Genomic DNA, 18,954 nt, shown 5'->3' with positions numbered 1-18,954 from the left:
CAGTAAAAATTGGTTTACTACGTATACATTACAGTAAAAAGGAATTTACTAGGTATACATCATAGTAAAAGGGGTTTACTAGGTATACATCACAGTAAAAGGGGTTTACTAGGTATACATCACAGTAAAAATGGGTTTACTACGTATACATTACAGTAAAAAAGAATTTACTAGGTATACATCACAGTAAAAGGGGTTTACTAGGTATACATCACAGTAAAAAGGGGTTTACTCGGTATACATCACAGTAAAAGGGGTTTACTAGGTATACATCACAGTAAAAAGGGGTTTACTAGGTATACATCACAGTAGAAGGGGTTTACTAGGTATACATCACAGTAAAAGGGGTGTACTAGGTATACATCATAGTAAAAGGGGTTTACTAGGTGTACATCACAGTAAAAAGGGGTTTACTAGGTATACATCACAGTAGAAGGGGTTTACTAGGTATACATCACAGTAAAAGGGGTTTACTAGGTATACATTACAGTAAAAAAGAATTTACTAGGTATACATCACAGTAAAAGGGGTTTACTAGGTATACATCACAGTAAAAAGGGGTTTACTCGGTATACATCATAGTAAAAGGGGTTTACTAGGTATACATCACAGTAAAAATGGGTTTACTACGTATACATTACAGTAAAAGGGATTTACTAGGTATACATCACAGTAAAAATGGGTTTACTACGTATACATCACAATAAAAAGGGGTTTACAGGTATACATCACAGTAAAAGGGGGTTTACTAGGTATACATCACAGTAAAAGGGGTTTACTAGGTATACATCACAGTAAAAAGGGGTTTACTAGGTATACATCACAGTAAAAAGGGGTTTACTAGGTATACATCATAGTAAAAGGGGTTTACTAGGTGTACATCACAGTAAAAAGGGGTTTACTAGGTATACATCACAGTAGAAGGGGTTTACTAGGTGTACATCACAGTAAAAAGGGGTTTACTAGGTATACATCACAGTAAAAAGGGGTTTACTAGGTATACATCCCAGTAAAAAGGGGTTTACTAGGTATACATCACAGTAAAAAGGGGTTTACTAGGTGTACATCACAGTAAAAAGGGGTTTAATAGGTATACATCACAGTAGAAGGGGTTTACTAGGTGTACATCACAGTAAAAAGGGGTTTACTAGGTATACATCACAGTAGAAGGGGTTTACTAGGTATACATCACAGTAGAAGGGGTTTACTAGGTATACATCATAGTAAAAGGGGTTTACTAGGTGTACATCACAGTAAAAAGGGGTTTACTAGGTATACATCACATTAAAAAGGGGTTTACTAGGTATACATCACAGTAAAAAGGGGTTTACTAGGTATACGTCACAGTAAAAAGGGGTTTACTAGGTATACATCACAATAAAGGGGTTTACTAGGTATACACCACAGTAAAAAGGGATTTACTAGGTATACATCAGAGTAGAAAGGGGTTTACTATGTAAATAACACAGTAAACGGGGGTTTACTAGGTATACATCATAGTAAAAGGGGGTTTACTACGTATACATCACAGTAAAAAGGGGTTTACTAGGTATACATCACAGTAAAAATGGGTTTACTAGGTATACATCACAATAAAAGGGGTTTACTCGGTATACATCATAGTAAAAGGGGGATTACGTGGTATACATCATAGTGAAAGGAATTTACTAGGTATACATCACAGTAAAAGGGGGTTTACTAGGTATACATCATAGTAAAAGGGGTTTACTAGGTATACACCACAGTAAAAAGGGATTTACTAGGTATACATCACAGTAAAGGGGTTTACTAGGTATACACCACAGTAAAAAGGGATTTACTAGGTATACATCAGAGTAGAAAGGGGTTTACTATGTAAATAACACAGTAAACGGGGGTTTACTAGGTATACATCATAGTCAAAAAGGGGTTTACTAGGTATATATCACAGTAAAAAGGGGTTTACTAGGTATATATCACAGTAAAAAGGGGTTGACTTCGTATAGATCACAGTAAAAGGGGGTTTACTAGGTATACATCACAGTAAAGAGGGGTTTACTAGGTATACATAACAGTAAAAAGGGGTTTACTACGTATACATCAAAGTAAAAAGGGGTTTACTAGGTATACATTACAGTAGAAAGGGGTTTACTAGGTATATATCACAGTAAAAAGGGGTTTACTAGGTATACATCACAGTAAAAAGGGGTTTACTAGGTATACATCACAGTAAAAAGGGGTTTACTAGGTATACATTACAGTAGAAAGGGGTTTACTAGGTATATATCACAGTAAAAAGGGGTTTACTAGGTATACATCACATTAAAAAGGGATTTACTAGGTATACATCACAGTAAAAAGGGGTTTACTAGGTATACATTACAGTAGAAAGGGGTTTACTAGGTATATATCACAGTAAAAAGGGGTTTACTACGTATACATCACAGTAAAAAGGGGTTTACTAGGTATACGTCACAGTAAAAGGGGTTTACTAGGAATACATTACAGTAAAAAGGGGTTTACTAGGTATACATCACAATAAAAGGGCTTACTAGGTATACATCACAGTAAAAGGGGTTTACTAGGTATACATCACAGTAAACGAGGGTTTACTAGGTATACATCACAGTAAAAAGGGGTTTACTAAGTATACATCACAGTTAAAAGGGGGTTTACTAGGTATACATCACAGTAAAAAGGGGTTTACTAGGTATACATCACAGTAAAAGGGGTTTACTAGGTATACATCACAGTAAAAGGGGTTTACTAGGTATACATCACAGTAAAAAGGGGTTTACTACGTATACATCACAGTAAAAAGGGGTTTACTAAGTATACATCACAGTAAAAAGGGGTTTACTAGGTATACATCACAGTAAAACGGGGGTTTACTAGGTATACATCATAGTAAAAGGGGGTTTACTACGTATACATCACAGTAAAAAGGGGTTTACTAGGTATACATCACAGTAAAAATGGGTTTACTAGGTATACATCACAATAAAAGGGGTTTACTCGGTATACATCATAGTAAAAGGGGGATTACGTGGTATACATCATAGTGAAAGGAATTTACTAGGTATACATCACAGTAAAAGGGGGTTTACTAGGTATACATCATAGTAAAAGGGGTTTACTAGGTATACACCACAGTAAAAAGGGATTTACTAGGTATACATCACAGTAAAGGGGTTTACTAGGTATACACCACAGTAAAAAGGGATTTACTAGGTATACATCAGAGTAGAAAGGGGTTTACTATGTAAATAACACAGTAAACGGGGGTTTACTAGGTATACATCATAGTCAAAAAGGGGTTTACTAGGTATATATCACAGTAAAAAGGGGTTTACTAGGTATATATCACAGTAAAAAGGGGTTGACTTCGTATAGATCACAGTAAAAGGGGGTTTACTAGGTATACATCACAGTAAAGAGGGGTTTACTAGGTATACATAACAGTAAAAAGGGGTTTACTACGTATACATCAAAGTAAAAAGGGGTTTACTAGGTATACATTACAGTAGAAAGGGGTTTACTAGGTATATATCACAGTAAAAAGGGGTTTACTAGGTATAAATCACATTAAAAAGGGGTTTACTAGGTATACATCACAGTAAAAAGGGGTTTACTAGGTATACATTACAGTAGAAAGGGGTTTACTAGGTATATATCACAGTAAAAAGGGGTTTACTAGGTATACATCACATTAAAAAGGGATTTACTAGGTATACATCACAGTAAAAAGGGGTTTACTAGGTATACATTACAGTAGAAAGGGGTTTACTAGGTATATATCACAGTAAAAAGGGGTTTACTACGTATACATCACAGTAAAAAGGGGTTTACTAGGTATACGTCACAGTAAAAGGGGTTTACTAGGAATACATTACAGTAAAAAGGGGTTTACTAGGTATACATCACAATAAAAGGGCTTACTAGGTATACATCACAGTAAAAGGGGTTTACTAGGTATACATCACAGTAAACGAGGGTTTACTAGGTATACATCACAGTAAAAAGGGGTTTACTAAGTATACATCACAGTTAAAAGGGGGTTTACTAGGTATACATCACAGTAAAAAGGGGTTTACTAGGTATACATCACAGTAAAAGGGGTTTACTAGGTATACATCACAGTAAAAGGGGTTTACTAGGTATACATCACAGTAAAAAGGGGTTTACTACGTATACATCACAGTAAAAAGGGGTTTACTAAGTATACATCACAGTAAAAAGGGGTTTACTAGGTATACATCACAGTAAAACGGGGTTTACTAGGTATACATCACAGTTAAAAGGGGTTTACTAGGTATACATCACAGTAAAAAGGGGTTTACTAGGTATATATCACAGTAAAAAGGGGTTGACTTCGTATAGATCACAGTAAAAAGGGGTTGACTTGGTATACAACACAGTAAAAGGGGGTTTACTAGGTATACATCACAGTAAAGAGGGGTTTACTAGGTATATATCACAGTAAAAAGGGGTTGACTTGGTATACAACACAGTAAAAGGGGGTTTACTAGGTATACATAACAGTAAAAAGGGGTTTACTACGTATACATCACAGTAAAAAGGGGTTTACTAGGTATACATTACAGTAAAAAGGGGTTTATTAGGTATACATCACAGTAAAAAGGGGTTTACTAGGTATACGTCACAGTAAAAGGGGTTTACTAGGTATACATCACAGTAAAAGGGGTTTACTAGGTATACATTGCAGTAAACGGGGGTTTACTAGGTATACATCACAGTAAAAAGGGGTTTACTAAGTATACATCACAGTAAAAGGGGTTTACTAGGTATACATCACAGTAAACGGGGGTTTACTAGGTATACATCACAGTAAAAGGGGTTTACTAGGTATACATTGCAGTAAAAAGGGGTTTACTAAGTATACATCACAGTAAAAGGGGTTTACTAGGTATACATTGCAGTAAACGGGGGTTTACTAGGTATACATCACAGTAAAAAGGGTTTACTATGTATACATCACAGTAAAAGGGGTTTACTAGGTATACACCACAGTAAAAGGGGTTTACTATGTATACATCACAGTAAAAGGGGTTTACTAGGTATACATCACAGTAAAAGGGGGTTTACTAGGTATACATCAGAGTAGAAAGGGGTTTACTACGTATACATCACAGTAAACGGGGGTTTACTAGGTATACATCACAGTAAACGGGGGTTTACTAGGTATACATCACAGTAAAAGAGGGTTTACTAGGTATACATCACAGTAAACGGGGGTTTACTAGGTATACATCACAGTAAAAATGGGTTTACTACGTATACATTACAATAAAAAGGGGTTGACTAGGTATACATCACAGTAAACGGGGGTTTACTAGGTATACATCACAGTAAAAAGGGGTTTACTAGGTATACATCACAGTAAAAGAGGGTTTACTAGGTATACATCACAGTAAACGGGGGTTTACTAGGTATACATTGCAGTAAACGGGGGTTTACTAGGTATACATCACAATAAAAAGGGGTTTACTAAGTATACATCACAGTAAAAGGGGTTTACTAGGTATACATCACAGTAAACGGGGGTTTACTAGGTATACATCACAGTAAAAGGGGTTTACTAGGTATACATTGCAGTAAAAAGGGGTTTACTAAGTATACATCACAGTAAAAGGGGTTTACTAGGTATACATTGCAGTAAACGGGGGTTTACTAGGTATACATCACAGTAAAAAGGGTTTACTATGTATACATCACAGTAAAAGGGGTTTACTAGGTATACACCACAGTAAAAGGGGTTTACTATGTATACATCACAGTAAAAGGGGTTTACTAGGTATACATCACAGTAAAAAGGGGTTTACTAGGTATACATCACAGTAAAACGGGGTTTACTAGGTATACATCACAGTTAAAAGGGGTTTACTAGGTATACATCACAGTAAAAAGGGGTTTACTAGGTATATATCACAGTAAAAAGGGGTTGACTTCGTATAGATCACAGTAAAAAGGGGTTGACTTGGTATACAACACAGTAAAAGGGGGTTTACTAGGTATACATCACAGTAAAGAGGGGTTTACTAGGTATATATCACAGTAAAAAGGGGTTGACTTGGTATACAACACAGTAAAAGGGGGTTTACTAGGTATACATAACAGTAAAAAGGGGTTTACTACGTATACATCACAGTAAAAAGGGGTTTACTAGGTATACATTACAGTAAAAAGGGGTTTACTAGGTATACATCACAGTAAAAAGGGGTTTACTAGGTATACGTCACAGTAAAAGGGGTTTACTAGGTATACATCACAGTAAAAGGGGTTTACTAGGTATACATTGCAGTAAACGGGGGTTTACTAGGTATACATCACAGTAAAAAGGGGTTTACTAAGTATACATCACAGTAAAAGGGGTTTACTAGGTATACATCACAGTAAACGGGGGTTTACTAGGTATACATCACAGTAAAAGGGGTTTACTAGGTATACATTGCAGTAAAAAGGGGTTTACTAAGTATACATCACAGTAAAAGGGGTTTACTAGGTATACATTGCAGTAAACGGGGGTTTACTAGGTATACATCACAGTAAAAAGGGTTTACTATGTATACATCACAGTAAAAGGGGTTTACTAGGTATACACCACAGTAAAAGGGGTTTACTATGTATACATCACAGTAAAAGGGGTTTACTAGGTATACATCACAGTAAAAGGGGGTTTACTAGGTATACATCAGAGTAGAAAGGGGTTTACTACGTATACATCACAGTAAACGGGGGTTTACTAGGTATACATCACAGTAAACGGGGGTTTACTAGGTATACATCACAGTAAAAGAGGGTTTACTAGGTATACATCACAGTAAACGGGGGTTTACTAGGTATACATCACAGTAAAAATGGGTTTACTACGTATACATTACAATAAAAAGGGGTTGACTAGGTATACATCACAGTAAACGGGGGTTTACTAGGTATACATCACAGTAAAAAGGGGTTTACTAGGTATACATCACAGTAAAAGAGGGTTTACTAGGTATACATCACAGTAAACGGGGGTTTACTAGGTATACATTGCAGTAAACGGGGGTTTACTAGGTATACATCACAATAAAAAGGGGTTTACTAAGTATACATCACAGTAAAAGGGGTTTACTAGGTATACATCACAGTAAACGGGGGTTTACTAGGTATACATCACAGTAAAAGGGGTTTACTAGGTATACATTGCAGTAAAAAGGGGTTTACTAAGTATACATCACAGTAAAAGGGGTTTACTAGGTATACATTGCAGTAAACGGGGGTTTACTAGGTATACATCACAGTAAAAAGGGTTTACTATGTATACATCACAGTAAAAGGGGTTTACTAGGTATACACCACAGTAAAAGGGGTTTACTATGTATACATCACAGTAAAAGGGGTTTACTAGGTATACATCACAGTAAAAGGGGGTTTACTAGGTATACATCAGAGTAGAAAGGGGTTTACTACGTATACATCACAGTAAACGGGGGTTTACTAGGTATACATCACAGTAAACGGGGGTTTACTAGGTATACATCACAGTAAAAGAGGGTTTACTAGGTATACATCACAGTAAACGGGGGTTTACTAGGTATACATCACAGTAAAAATGGGTTTACTACGTATACATTACAATAAAAAGGGGTTGACTAGGTATACATCACAGTAAACGGGGGTTTACTAGGTATACATCACAGTAAAAAGGGGTTTACTAGGTATACATCACAGTAAAAGAGGGTTTACTAGGTATACATCACAGTAAACGGGGGTTTACTAGGTATACATCACAGTAAAAGGAATTTACTAGGTATACATCACAGTAAAAAGGGGTTTACTAGGTATACATCACAGTAAAAAGGGGTTTACTAAGTATACATTACAATAAAAAGGGGTTTACTAGGTATACATCACAGTAAAAAGGGGTTTACTAGGTATACATTACAGTAGAAAGGGGTTTACTAGGTATACATCACAGTAAAAAGGGGTTTACTACGTATACATCACAGTAAAAGGGGTTTACTAGGTATACGTCACAGTAAAAGGGGTTTACTAGGAATACATTACAGTAAAAAGGGGTTTACTAGGTATACATCACAATAAAAGGGCTTACTAGGTATACATCACAGTAAAAGGGGTTTACTAGGTATACATCACAGTAAACGAGGGTTTACTAGGTATACATCACAGTAAAAAAGGGGTTTACTAAGTATACATCACAGTTAAAAGGGGGTTTACTAGGTATACATCACAGTAAAAAGGGGTTTACTAGGTATACATCACAGTAAAAGGGGTTTACTAGGTATACATCACAGTAAAAGGGGTTTACTAGGTATACATCACAGTAAAAAGGGGTTTACTAGGTATACATCACAGTAAAAAGGGGTTTACTAAGTATACATCACAGTAAAAAGGGGTTTACTAGGTATACATCACAGTAAAACGGGGGTTTACTAGGTATACATCATAGTAAAAGGGGGTTTACTACGTATACATCACAGTAAAAAGGGGTTTACTAGGTATACATCACAGTAAAAATGGGTTTACTAGGTATACATCACAATAAAAGGGGTTTACTCGGTATACATCATAGTAAAAGGGGGATTACGTGGTATACATCATAGTGAAAGGAATTTACTAGGTATACATCACAGTAAAAGGGGGTTTACTAGGTATACATCATAGTAAAAGGGGTTTACTAGGTATACACCACAGTAAAAAGGGATTTACTAGGTATACATCACAGTAAAGGGGTTTACTAGGTATACACCACAGTAAAAAGGGATTTACTAGGTATACATCAGAGTAGAAAGGGGTTTACTATGTAAATAACACAGTAAACGGGGGTTTACTAGGTATACATCATAGTCAAAAAGGGGTTTACTAGGTATATATCACAGTAAAAAGGGGTTTACTAGGTATATATCACAGTAAAAAGGGGTTGACTTCGTATAGATCACAGTAAAAGGGGGTTTACTAGGTATACATCACAGTAAAGAGGGGTTTACTAGGTATACATAACAGTAAAAAGGGGTTTACTAGGTATACATCAAAGTAAAAAGGGGTTTACTAGGTATACATCACAGTAAAAAGGGGTTTACTAGGTATATATCACAGTAAAAAGGGGTTTACTAGGTATACATCACAGTAAAAAGGGGTTTACTAGGTATACATCACAGTAAAAAGGGGTTTACTAGGTATACATTACAGTAGAAAGGGGTTTACTAGGTATATATCACAGTAAAAAGGGGTTTACTAGGTATACATCACATTAAAAAGGGGTTTACTAGGTATACATCACAGTAAAAAGGGGTTTACTAGGTATACATTACAGTAGAAAGGGGTTTACTAGGTATATATCACAGTAAAAAGGGGTTTACTACGTATACATCACAGTAAAAAGGGGTTTACTAGGTATACGTCACAGTAAAAGGGGTTTACTAGGAATACATTACAGTAAAAAGGGGTTTACTAGGTATAGATCACAATAAAAGGGCTTACTAGGTATACATCACAGTAAAAGGGGTTTACTAGGTATACATCACAGTAAACGAGGGTTTACTAGGTATACATCACAGTAAAAAGGGGTTTACTAAGTATACATCACAGTTAAAAGGGGGTTTACTAGGTATACATCACAGTAAAAAGGGGTTTACTAGGTATACATCACAGTAAAAGGGGTTTACTAGGTATACATCACAGTAAAAGGGGTTTACTAGGTATACATCACAGTAAAAAGGGGTTTACTACGTATACATCACAGTAAAAAGGGGTTTACTAAGTATACATCACAGTAAAAAGGGGTTTACTAGGTATACATCACAGTAAAACGGGGTTTACGAGGTATACATCACAGTTAAAAGGGGTTTACTAGGTATACATCACAGTAAAAAGGGGTTTACTAGGTATATATCACAGTAAAAAGGGGTTGACTTCGTATAGATCACAGTAAAAAGGGGTTGACTTGGTATACAACACAGTAAAAGGGGGTTTACTAGGTATACATCACAGTAAAGAGGGGTTTACTAGGTATATATCACAGTAAAAAGGGGTTGACTTGGTATACAACACAGTAAAAGGGGGTTTACTAGGTATACATAACAGTAAAAAGGGGTTTACTACGTATACATCACAGTAAAAAGGGGTTTACTAGGTATACATTACAGTAAAAAGGGGTTTACTAGGTATACATCACAGTAAAAAGGGGTTTACTAGGTATACGTCACAGTAAAAGGGGTTTACTAGGTATACATCACAGTAAAAGGGGTTTACTAGGTATACATTGCAGTAAACGGGGGTTTACTAGGTATACATCACAGTAAAAAGGGGTTTACTAAGTATACATCACAGTAAAAGGGGTTTACTAGGTATACATCACAGTAAACGGGGGTTTACTAGGTATACATCACAGTAAAAGGGGTTTACTAGGTATACATTGCAGTAAAAAAGGGGTTTACTAAGTATACATCACAGTAAAAGGGGTTTACTAGGTATACATTGCAGTAAACGGGGGGTTTACTAGGTATACATCACAGTAAAAAGGGTTTACTATGTATACATCACAGTAAAAGGGGTTTACTAGGTATACACCACAGTAAAAGGGGTTTACTATGTATACATCACAGTAAAAGGGGTTTACTAGGTATACATCACAGTAAAAGGGGGTTTACTAGGTATACATCAGAGTAGAAAGGGGTTTACTACGTATACATCACAGTAAACGGGGGTTTACTAGGTATACATCACAGTAAACGGGGGTTTACTAGGTATACATCACAGTAAAAGAGGGTTTACTAGGTATACATCACAGTAAACGGGGGGTTTACTAGGTATACATCACAGTAAAAATGGGTTTACTACGTATACATTACAATAAAAAGGGGTTGACTAGGTATACATCACAGTAAACGGGGGTTTACTAGGTATACATCACAGTAAAAAGGGGTTTACTAGGTATACATCACAGTAAAAGAGGGTTTACTAGGTATACATCACAGTAAACGGGGGTTTACTAGGTATACATTGCAGTAAACGGGGGTTTACTAGGTATACATCACAATAAAAAGGGGTTTACTAAGTATACATCACAGTAAAAGGGGTTTACTAGGTATACATCACAGTAAACGGGGGTTTACTAGGTATACATCACAGTAAAAGGGGTTTACTAGGTATACATTGCAGTAAAAAGGGGTTTACTAAGTATACATCACAGTAAAAGGGGTTTACTAGGTATACATTGCAGTAAACGGGGGTTTACTAGGTATACATCACAGTAAAAAGGGTTTACTATGTATACATCACAGTAAAAGGGGTTTACTAGGTATACACCACAGTAAAAGGGGTTTACTATGTATACATCACAGTAAAAGGGGTTTACTAGGTATACATCACAGTAAAAGGGGGTTTACTAGGTATACATCAGAGTAGAAAGGGGTTTACTACGTATACATCACAGTAAACGGGGGTTTACTAGGTATACATCACAGTAAACGGGGGTTTACTAGGTATACATCACAGTAAAAGAGGGTTTACTAGGTATACATCACAGTAAACGGGGGTTTACTAGGTATACATCACAGTAAAAATGGGTTTACTACGTATGCATTACAATAAAAAGGGGTTGACTAGGTATACATCACAGTAAACGGGGGTTTACTAGGTATACATCACAGTAAAAAGGGGTTTACTAGGTATACATCACAGTAAAAGAGGGTTTACTAGGTATACATCACAGTAAACGGGGGTTTACTAGGTATACATCACAGTAAAAGGAATTTACTAGGTATACATCACAGTAAAAAGGGGTTTACTAGGTATACATCACAGTAAAAAGGGGTTTACTAAGTATACATTACAATAAAAAGGGGTTTACTAGGTATACATCACAGTAAAAAGGGGTTTACTAGGTATACATCACAGTAAAAAGGGGTTTACTAGGTATACATCACAGTAAAAGAGGGTTTACTAGGTATACATCACAGTAAACGGAGGTTTACTAGGTATACATCACAGTAAACGAGGGTTTACTAGGTATACATCACAGTAAAAAGGGTTTTACTAGGTATACATCACAGTAAAAATGGGTTTACTAGGTATACATCACAGCAAAAAGGGGTTTACTAGGTATACATCACAGTAAACGGGGGTTTACTAGGTATACATCACAGTAAAAGGGGTTTACTACGTATACATCACAGTTAAAGGGGGGTTTACTAGGTATACATCACAGTAAAAACGGGTTTACTAGGTATACATCACAGTAAAAAGGGGTTTACTAGGTATACATCACAGTAAACGGGGGTTTACTAGGTATACATCACAGTTAAAAGCGGTTTACTAGGTATACATCACATTAAAAAGGGGTGTACTAGGTATACATCACACTAAAAAGGGGTTTACTAGGTATACATCAGAGTAGAAAGGAGTTTACTACGTATACATCACAGTAAAAAGAAAAAATGTTTTACCTGCAGGTACAGCTTTTAAAACAAAGTCATGTATTGTATGTGCACTTTCTATGTGCGTTTGGATAGGTGCTCACAGCTGCCATGTTTTGATCAATCCACTTCATATAAATCTGAAACAAAACGTTTAACACTACATTTCCATTCTAGCTCAAACGCTGTACATGATTAATCTATTTCAATGTTACCTGACCCTAAATAATTTTAATCATTGTATGTAAAACTTTTAATATATTTCAATATTGCTTGCAATAACTCGGGAAATGTCGTGAATAGTACGCCTGTGGGGAATGGTTCACCGTTAAATATAAAATATTTAACCATTACGACAGACTACATTCAGCATGGTGGTTCCTCTGTCATACTATACCTACATACCAATTTTCATCAAAATTAGACAACATCAAAATTTTGACCCATCAGAAGCCACTATATGATGGCCATTTTGTTAACAATGTCATGTTTATTCAACATTAAATCGTTACAGTTGCAGGTCTTTCTGCACATTCTAATTTTGCTATATAATTTTACCATTTAAACGTTTTTTTTTCATTGAATATTACATGATTTGTTAATAAGCTGATTTTAGTTAAAGTGTATATGCTGAAAGAGTTTTTATCTACATTTCAATTGATAACATTTTCATTATTTTCCGTTGTCATTTATTTGAAAAATTAAAATTGATTTTACAATGTGAATTTTTGTAACGCCATTTTGATGATAATTTGGTAAGTTAATGAATGATGACCGTGCCACGGTAAATTTGGTTTTGTTGTTACTTTTAATATCTACCTACATAGGAGGAATAATGCATAAAAAATTACATGAAGAATGTCTAGCTTTTTCTTTTTCAACACATAAGATTTTAATAGAATACAGCCATGGATGAAAGTAGGGCAAGTGATTGAAAAGAGTTGAAAATACAAAGAAATTATAGCAGAAATAGGTTGTGCGGAAAGTCTTTTGACCCGAAACTGTGGATTTGTATTGACTCGCTAAATGAAACGAAAGTTATGGCTGAAATGTTTTAGCCAATCACAAGCTATAGCGAATGGCGGCCACATTGTCGAATTACTCGGAAAAACGGAGGCCATCATTACATTTCTGGTATTATGCTTCAGCTGCATACTTATCTTCCCGTAAAAATGATACTTCATCTAAATTTCGACCAATGAGAAGGTAGTATATGTCATTTTTTAGACAATATCATTTTTTTTATTCTACCTCAGTGCATGCCCTTAACAGTGCTTTATACAAAGTTTTAATTTAAAAAGTGTTTGCTCATAATGGTTTGCCCAGTCAGAGGCTGTACTGCCATATTTTGGAAAAACAAAAAGGTGTTTGCAAACCTACAGACCGTCAGAATTAATTCCTCAAAGTTTGGTGAGGGTCCTAAAGGCCGTCAGTAATAATTCCTCAAAGCTTGGTGAGGGTCCTAAAGGCCGTCAGTAATAATTCCTCAAAGCTTGGTGAGGGTCCTAAAGGCCGTCAGTAATAATTCCTCAAAGTTTGGTGAGGGCCTAACATATAGTTCTTTCGAATCTTCATAAGTGTAACTCCATAGTTATTTCCTTTGGAATGGTTTCGAAAATATTCTTTTAGACACAAAGGAAGGCACACTATGTAATGAGTGTTGTTCTTACACATCTGGTGTAGGATCAATGGCATTAAGTCTTCCTTTAACATACCATTCACTATTTCAACCACTGCAATCTCTTCTCTTGCCATTCGCTGTTTTCCGATCTGTCTCCGCGTTTCTCCCGACACAGTTTACAGGCACAGACCTTCTTCCCATTTTCTAATGAATAGTTTACAGGACAGATCGATTAGTTCACGTATACAGACATCCAACAACCATGATCTAACTTACTTTCCCGAGACAATTTGTACACTGGTGTTCCTCCAACAACCATGATATAACTTACTTTCCAGGAACAAAGCTAATCTCCGGCCTTTTCCTGGAAAGCTGTTGCCATGTCCGACTCGTATACACGTGAGCTAATCGATTTGATATTACATGACTATGTTTCCATTCGTTCAGAGTGGTTATATTGATAAGTGATACATGTAGCACTGTCAGTCTATTGATAAAGCTGTTGTTGTTTGATACTACAGTACATAGTGCATGTTTGTTTTGTTTGTCAATAGATATGTGTGCGGTAGCGTCAAACAGTAGTAGGATCGATTTTTCTATAAATAGTTTTAGCAAGAAATCTTCAATTTGCTCAGTTTAATCTAAATTAATTTAGCATTTTGCATTGCAAAAAATGACTTCATACTTTTCAGTAGCATCATTAGCAGGAACAAACATTAATTAGATCAATCAATACATTGCATGAACGAACAAGATCAGTTGGAATCACGCATGCGCGCTGAGTTTTCTTTGTACAGCCCTTTCCTGCCATAGAACTAAAATCACGTCAGATATGTCTTAGAAGAGGAAATGACATGCCTCCCCTCCCTCTCCCCACTCCACACCCACGTACGCTACACGTTGGTAGCCATTGTTGATAAGATGGCCAGTGAATTTCTCAAAATGACGTCATCATGAGATGATCATTTGGTTTTAGAACATACATGTCTTAGTTGTGTGTTCGTATTTAAAAAAGACACATTCCAACATATGAACCTTGTTCTACACGTAAATGCTATCAGGAAGTTAGCTGACTGATAATAAGTATGTAATGTATCATAACTATGTGTAGTTTTACATGACCAGACATGTGCTCGTACTCACAGCCTTCCTCGCCTCCCTCCACTTCACATTCAGTAATCACCAGTTGAACTCATCAGTCTCCTCGCCGGTCTCCTCGCCGGTCTCCTCACCATGCAGTGTCCTCACTCATTGATTTTGAAATGAAGCCGAAGACGTAGAGATATACATATATAACTATTAGATAATTCCTTCCCGTTCTACAGGAACTACAATACACCCGTTACCGAATCGTACTAGTGACGCTTCTATAGACGCTGTCTACAATTATAGAAACAGGTCACCGGCCTACATAACAAGCAATTACATGCACACAATACCTGGCGTGATTTGAACGAGGTTGGCCTATAGTTACGTAATATGCATACGGTACATGTGAAGGCCACTCGGTTTTGCCAACAATACACATTTAAATGTTACAGTCAATTAGTAGTTTGGGAAAGTTTGGGAATCGGTTATAGTGTTAAACACACCAACAGATTTTTTTTTATATTCAGGTTGCTTATATGTCATACCCTATACAATGTATTGAGATGTATAATTATCACAGAAGATTGGTATTTTGATAGGTTTTAGATCGTACCTGTACATGGTACTCGGTACCGGTTAGCTATCATGTAACTACATCCATGTAACTATCAGTTTAATGAGAATTCGGGTAAATGCTGTTGTAATTAAGAGGCTGTTGATAAAGCAAGTTTTCTTTTCTGTTAATTTTAATTTTTCATCTCATTATTACCAAATAATATAAAGGAATAAGTTGATATCATCAATAAACACATTTTTATTGTGATCATGTGGAGACTATTTGCCTTTTGACCAGACAACCGAGGTAGGGTACCTTGACCAGACAACCGAGGCAGGGTACCTTGACCAGACAACCGAGGTAGGGGTACCTTGACCAGACAACCGAGGTAGGGGTACCTTGACCAGACAACCGAGGTAGGGGGTACCTTGACCAGACAACCGAGGTAGGGGGTACCCCCTATAAACCGAACTGCTCTAACCCAATTAAGTTTGCTTAAATCAATTTCATAGCAGATAAAAGCAAATAGATTGGACAAAAATTGTACAACTTACTTACGTACTTTCCGTAACAAGGGAATATTTTCAAAATTCGTCAAGAAACAGATTATTTTAACTTATATTGTATTTTAACAAAGAGTTTGACGGAAATAAAGAAAGAAAGGGGCAGAACAGATACGGAACACCTGCGAAAAGAGAATGTGGAGTTTTGTAAGATGGGCCCCATTAAGTCTTTTAACTTGTGTCAGTCGTTCTGTCTTCTCTTATGAGACTGTACAAAAGACACTTAATATATTGAGAGGTTGAAAGTGTGACTCAAAATGAATTAAACTGTACCATACAGCTGGTTCGTCCTTCTAGGAATCGGTAATAATGCTAGGAGCCTTACTTAAATTGTTGATAGTAGAAGGCAACCGAAAGCTCAAGAAATAACAAGAAAAAAATACGAATGACACAAAAAAGACTCAAATTTCACTAAATTTCATAATTTCTCAATATTTGAGTTTAAAAGAACATTCAGCACATCTGTACGGATTTGCCAGCAGGTTACGGCAAACCTCGGGGACTTAAAAGTCCACAGCAGTGTCTACACATTTTAATCTCAAATGGTTGTACAAAAGACACACACGACGTTTAGTACCTTTTAAAATAATAATCTGACATAAGATGTAATACAGTATCAATTAATCTATGCATACAAATCACATTTTGTGACGAGTATAAAATGTTTCCAGTAGGTGAGTATGTTTAAGTGTAATGGTTACACAAGATCAGACAAATTATTTATATATGTATTTCCCCCTAGGTCACTTTAGAAGAAAGCCGTCTTCGTTTTTCCTTCGGTGTTTTGTCGACCGCTGTGGGTATCTCTTGACAAGGGAACAGCCATTGTGAATCTTGTTTACCAGAGTAAATAGTCAGGAATGCGAATCGTATTTACCAGAGTAAATAGTCAGGGTTGTGAATCGTGTTTACCAGAGTAAATAGCCAGGTTTGTGAATCGTGTTTACCAGAGTAAATAGTCAGCGATGTGAATAGTTTTTACCAGAGTAAATAGTCAAGGTTTTGAATCGTGTGTACCAGAGTAATGAATCGTGTTTACAAGAGTAAATAGCCAGGTTTGTGAATCGTGTTTACAAGAGTAAATAGCCAGGTTTGTGGATCGTGTTTACCAGAGTAACTAGTCAGGTTTGTGAATCATGTTTACCAGAGTAAATAGCCAGGTTTGTGAATCGTGTTTACCAGAGTAAATAGTCAGGTTTGTGAATCGTGTTTACCAGCGTAAATAGTCAGGTTTGTGAAACGTGTTTACCAAAGTAAATAGTCAGGTTTGTGAATGTGTTTACCAGAGTAAATAGTCAGGTTTGTGAATGTGTTTACAAGAGTAAATAGTCAAGGCTGTGCGATGGGCGTACAACATGATACTGGTTAATTTCAATTTCAACAAATTTTATTGTACAAGATCTTATAATACAAAGGGATTTGACAACAGGCTTAGCCTATATCAGTCTTCTCCCACATACATATGTAAATGACATTTTGATAATATAATATTGATAGCATTTTTCTAGACAACTTGAACAATAGAGCTATATAATTAGGGTTATTTATAACATTTGAACATACACTCATACACTCATACACACATCATTGTAATAGTTTAAGTAGTTTTTCATAGTTTAATGGAATAATTTCTAGTTGAAAAGTATCAAAAGTTCAGGAAATATTTTTATTTATATACGTAAACATTATATATATATATATAAAAAATAGATAATTATACAAAATTTTGTAGAGCAAAAGCGCTTCACCTACCTGACATTGAGAAAGATGAGTATTTTATTGAACAATGATAATAATATACATACATATTAATGAAATATTATATAATTAATTGATTCAATGAGAATTAAAACCTTCTCCAATTAGTTATAAATCTTTCTACATTATTTAAAACAAATTTGTTAAGATCAAGTGAAAGTTCATAGTTACCACATGTTAGTAAGTTAATATCTATAAAACCAACTTGTATAAATATGTCATGTATAAAGTGCCTTATATGGTTGTAATTTGGACAATAGAAGAAGTAATGGTCTAGATCCTCAGAGTAATAACCACAGGAACAGGCTGAATTTGGAATTAGATGATCTATTAATCTGTGATAATTTAAGTTGCTAGCAGAGTTTCTTAATTGGCAAAGAGTGATATTTAATTTTCTAGGTGAGCAAAGTTTAAATAAGTGAGTAGTATCAGTGTTTAAAGGCCTATTTCTATTCAATTTAGATTTAAAAATATTCAGTGAAGGAGCACTAGTTAAGTCTGTTTCAAGGGAGTTCCAAATTTTCATGACATCAATGAAGTAGCTGTTATCATACAAGTTTGTTCTGCATCGAGGAATATTAAAGAATCTATGATTTCTAAGGTTATGATGTGGAGCATTATTATTAATATAGGGTCTAACAATATCAAATAAATATTCAGGAGTCATTTTGTTCAATATTTTATACATTAGGATAAGTTTATGTTTGCGACGTCTTTCAATAAGTGGTTCTAAATTAGTTTCATTGTAAAGTTTATGATGAGATGTTCCACTTCTTAACCCAGTTATTATTTTCATTGCTTCAATTTGAATTGATTCAAGTAATTTCGACTCTGCAGTAGTACAATTATCCCAAACAGTATCTGAATATTCTAAAATTGGTCTAACATATGAACAATATAGTGTAATTAATGAGTTCCTATCAATTTTATGTTTGAGCATTCTTAAAA

At 35.6% G+C, this 18,954-nt stretch overlaps 2 protein-coding genes across 2 annotated transcripts in view; both read right to left on the bottom strand.

The window, feature by feature from the left end:
- Window positions 1–15,366, bottom strand: part of LOC117331029 — a 34,183-nt gene extending 18,817 nt beyond the window's left edge. The window contains exons 1-2 of the mRNA XM_033889620.1: window positions 15,184–15,366; window positions 12,450–12,559 (exon numbers count right to left, since the gene is read on the bottom strand). The gene's annotated coding sequence lies outside the window, so the exon portion shown is untranslated. The remainder of the gene's footprint in view (window positions 1–12,449; window positions 12,560–15,183) is intronic.
- LOC117331030 (glycoprotein 3-alpha-L-fucosyltransferase A-like) overlaps window positions 1–18,954 on the bottom strand; it is a gene marked incomplete in the record, with an annotated part of 148,938 nt that overhangs the window by 122,920 nt on the left and 7,064 nt on the right.

The sequence above is a fragment of the Pecten maximus genome, chromosome 7, assembly GCF_902652985.1.
Source record: "Pecten maximus chromosome 7, xPecMax1.1, whole genome shotgun sequence".
In the NCBI taxonomy this organism is placed as follows: Eukaryota; Metazoa; Mollusca; class Bivalvia; order Pectinida; family Pectinidae; genus Pecten; species Pecten maximus.
Note: the sequence above shows the minus strand (reverse complement) of the source record. Positions and strands in the feature narration are given on the sequence as shown.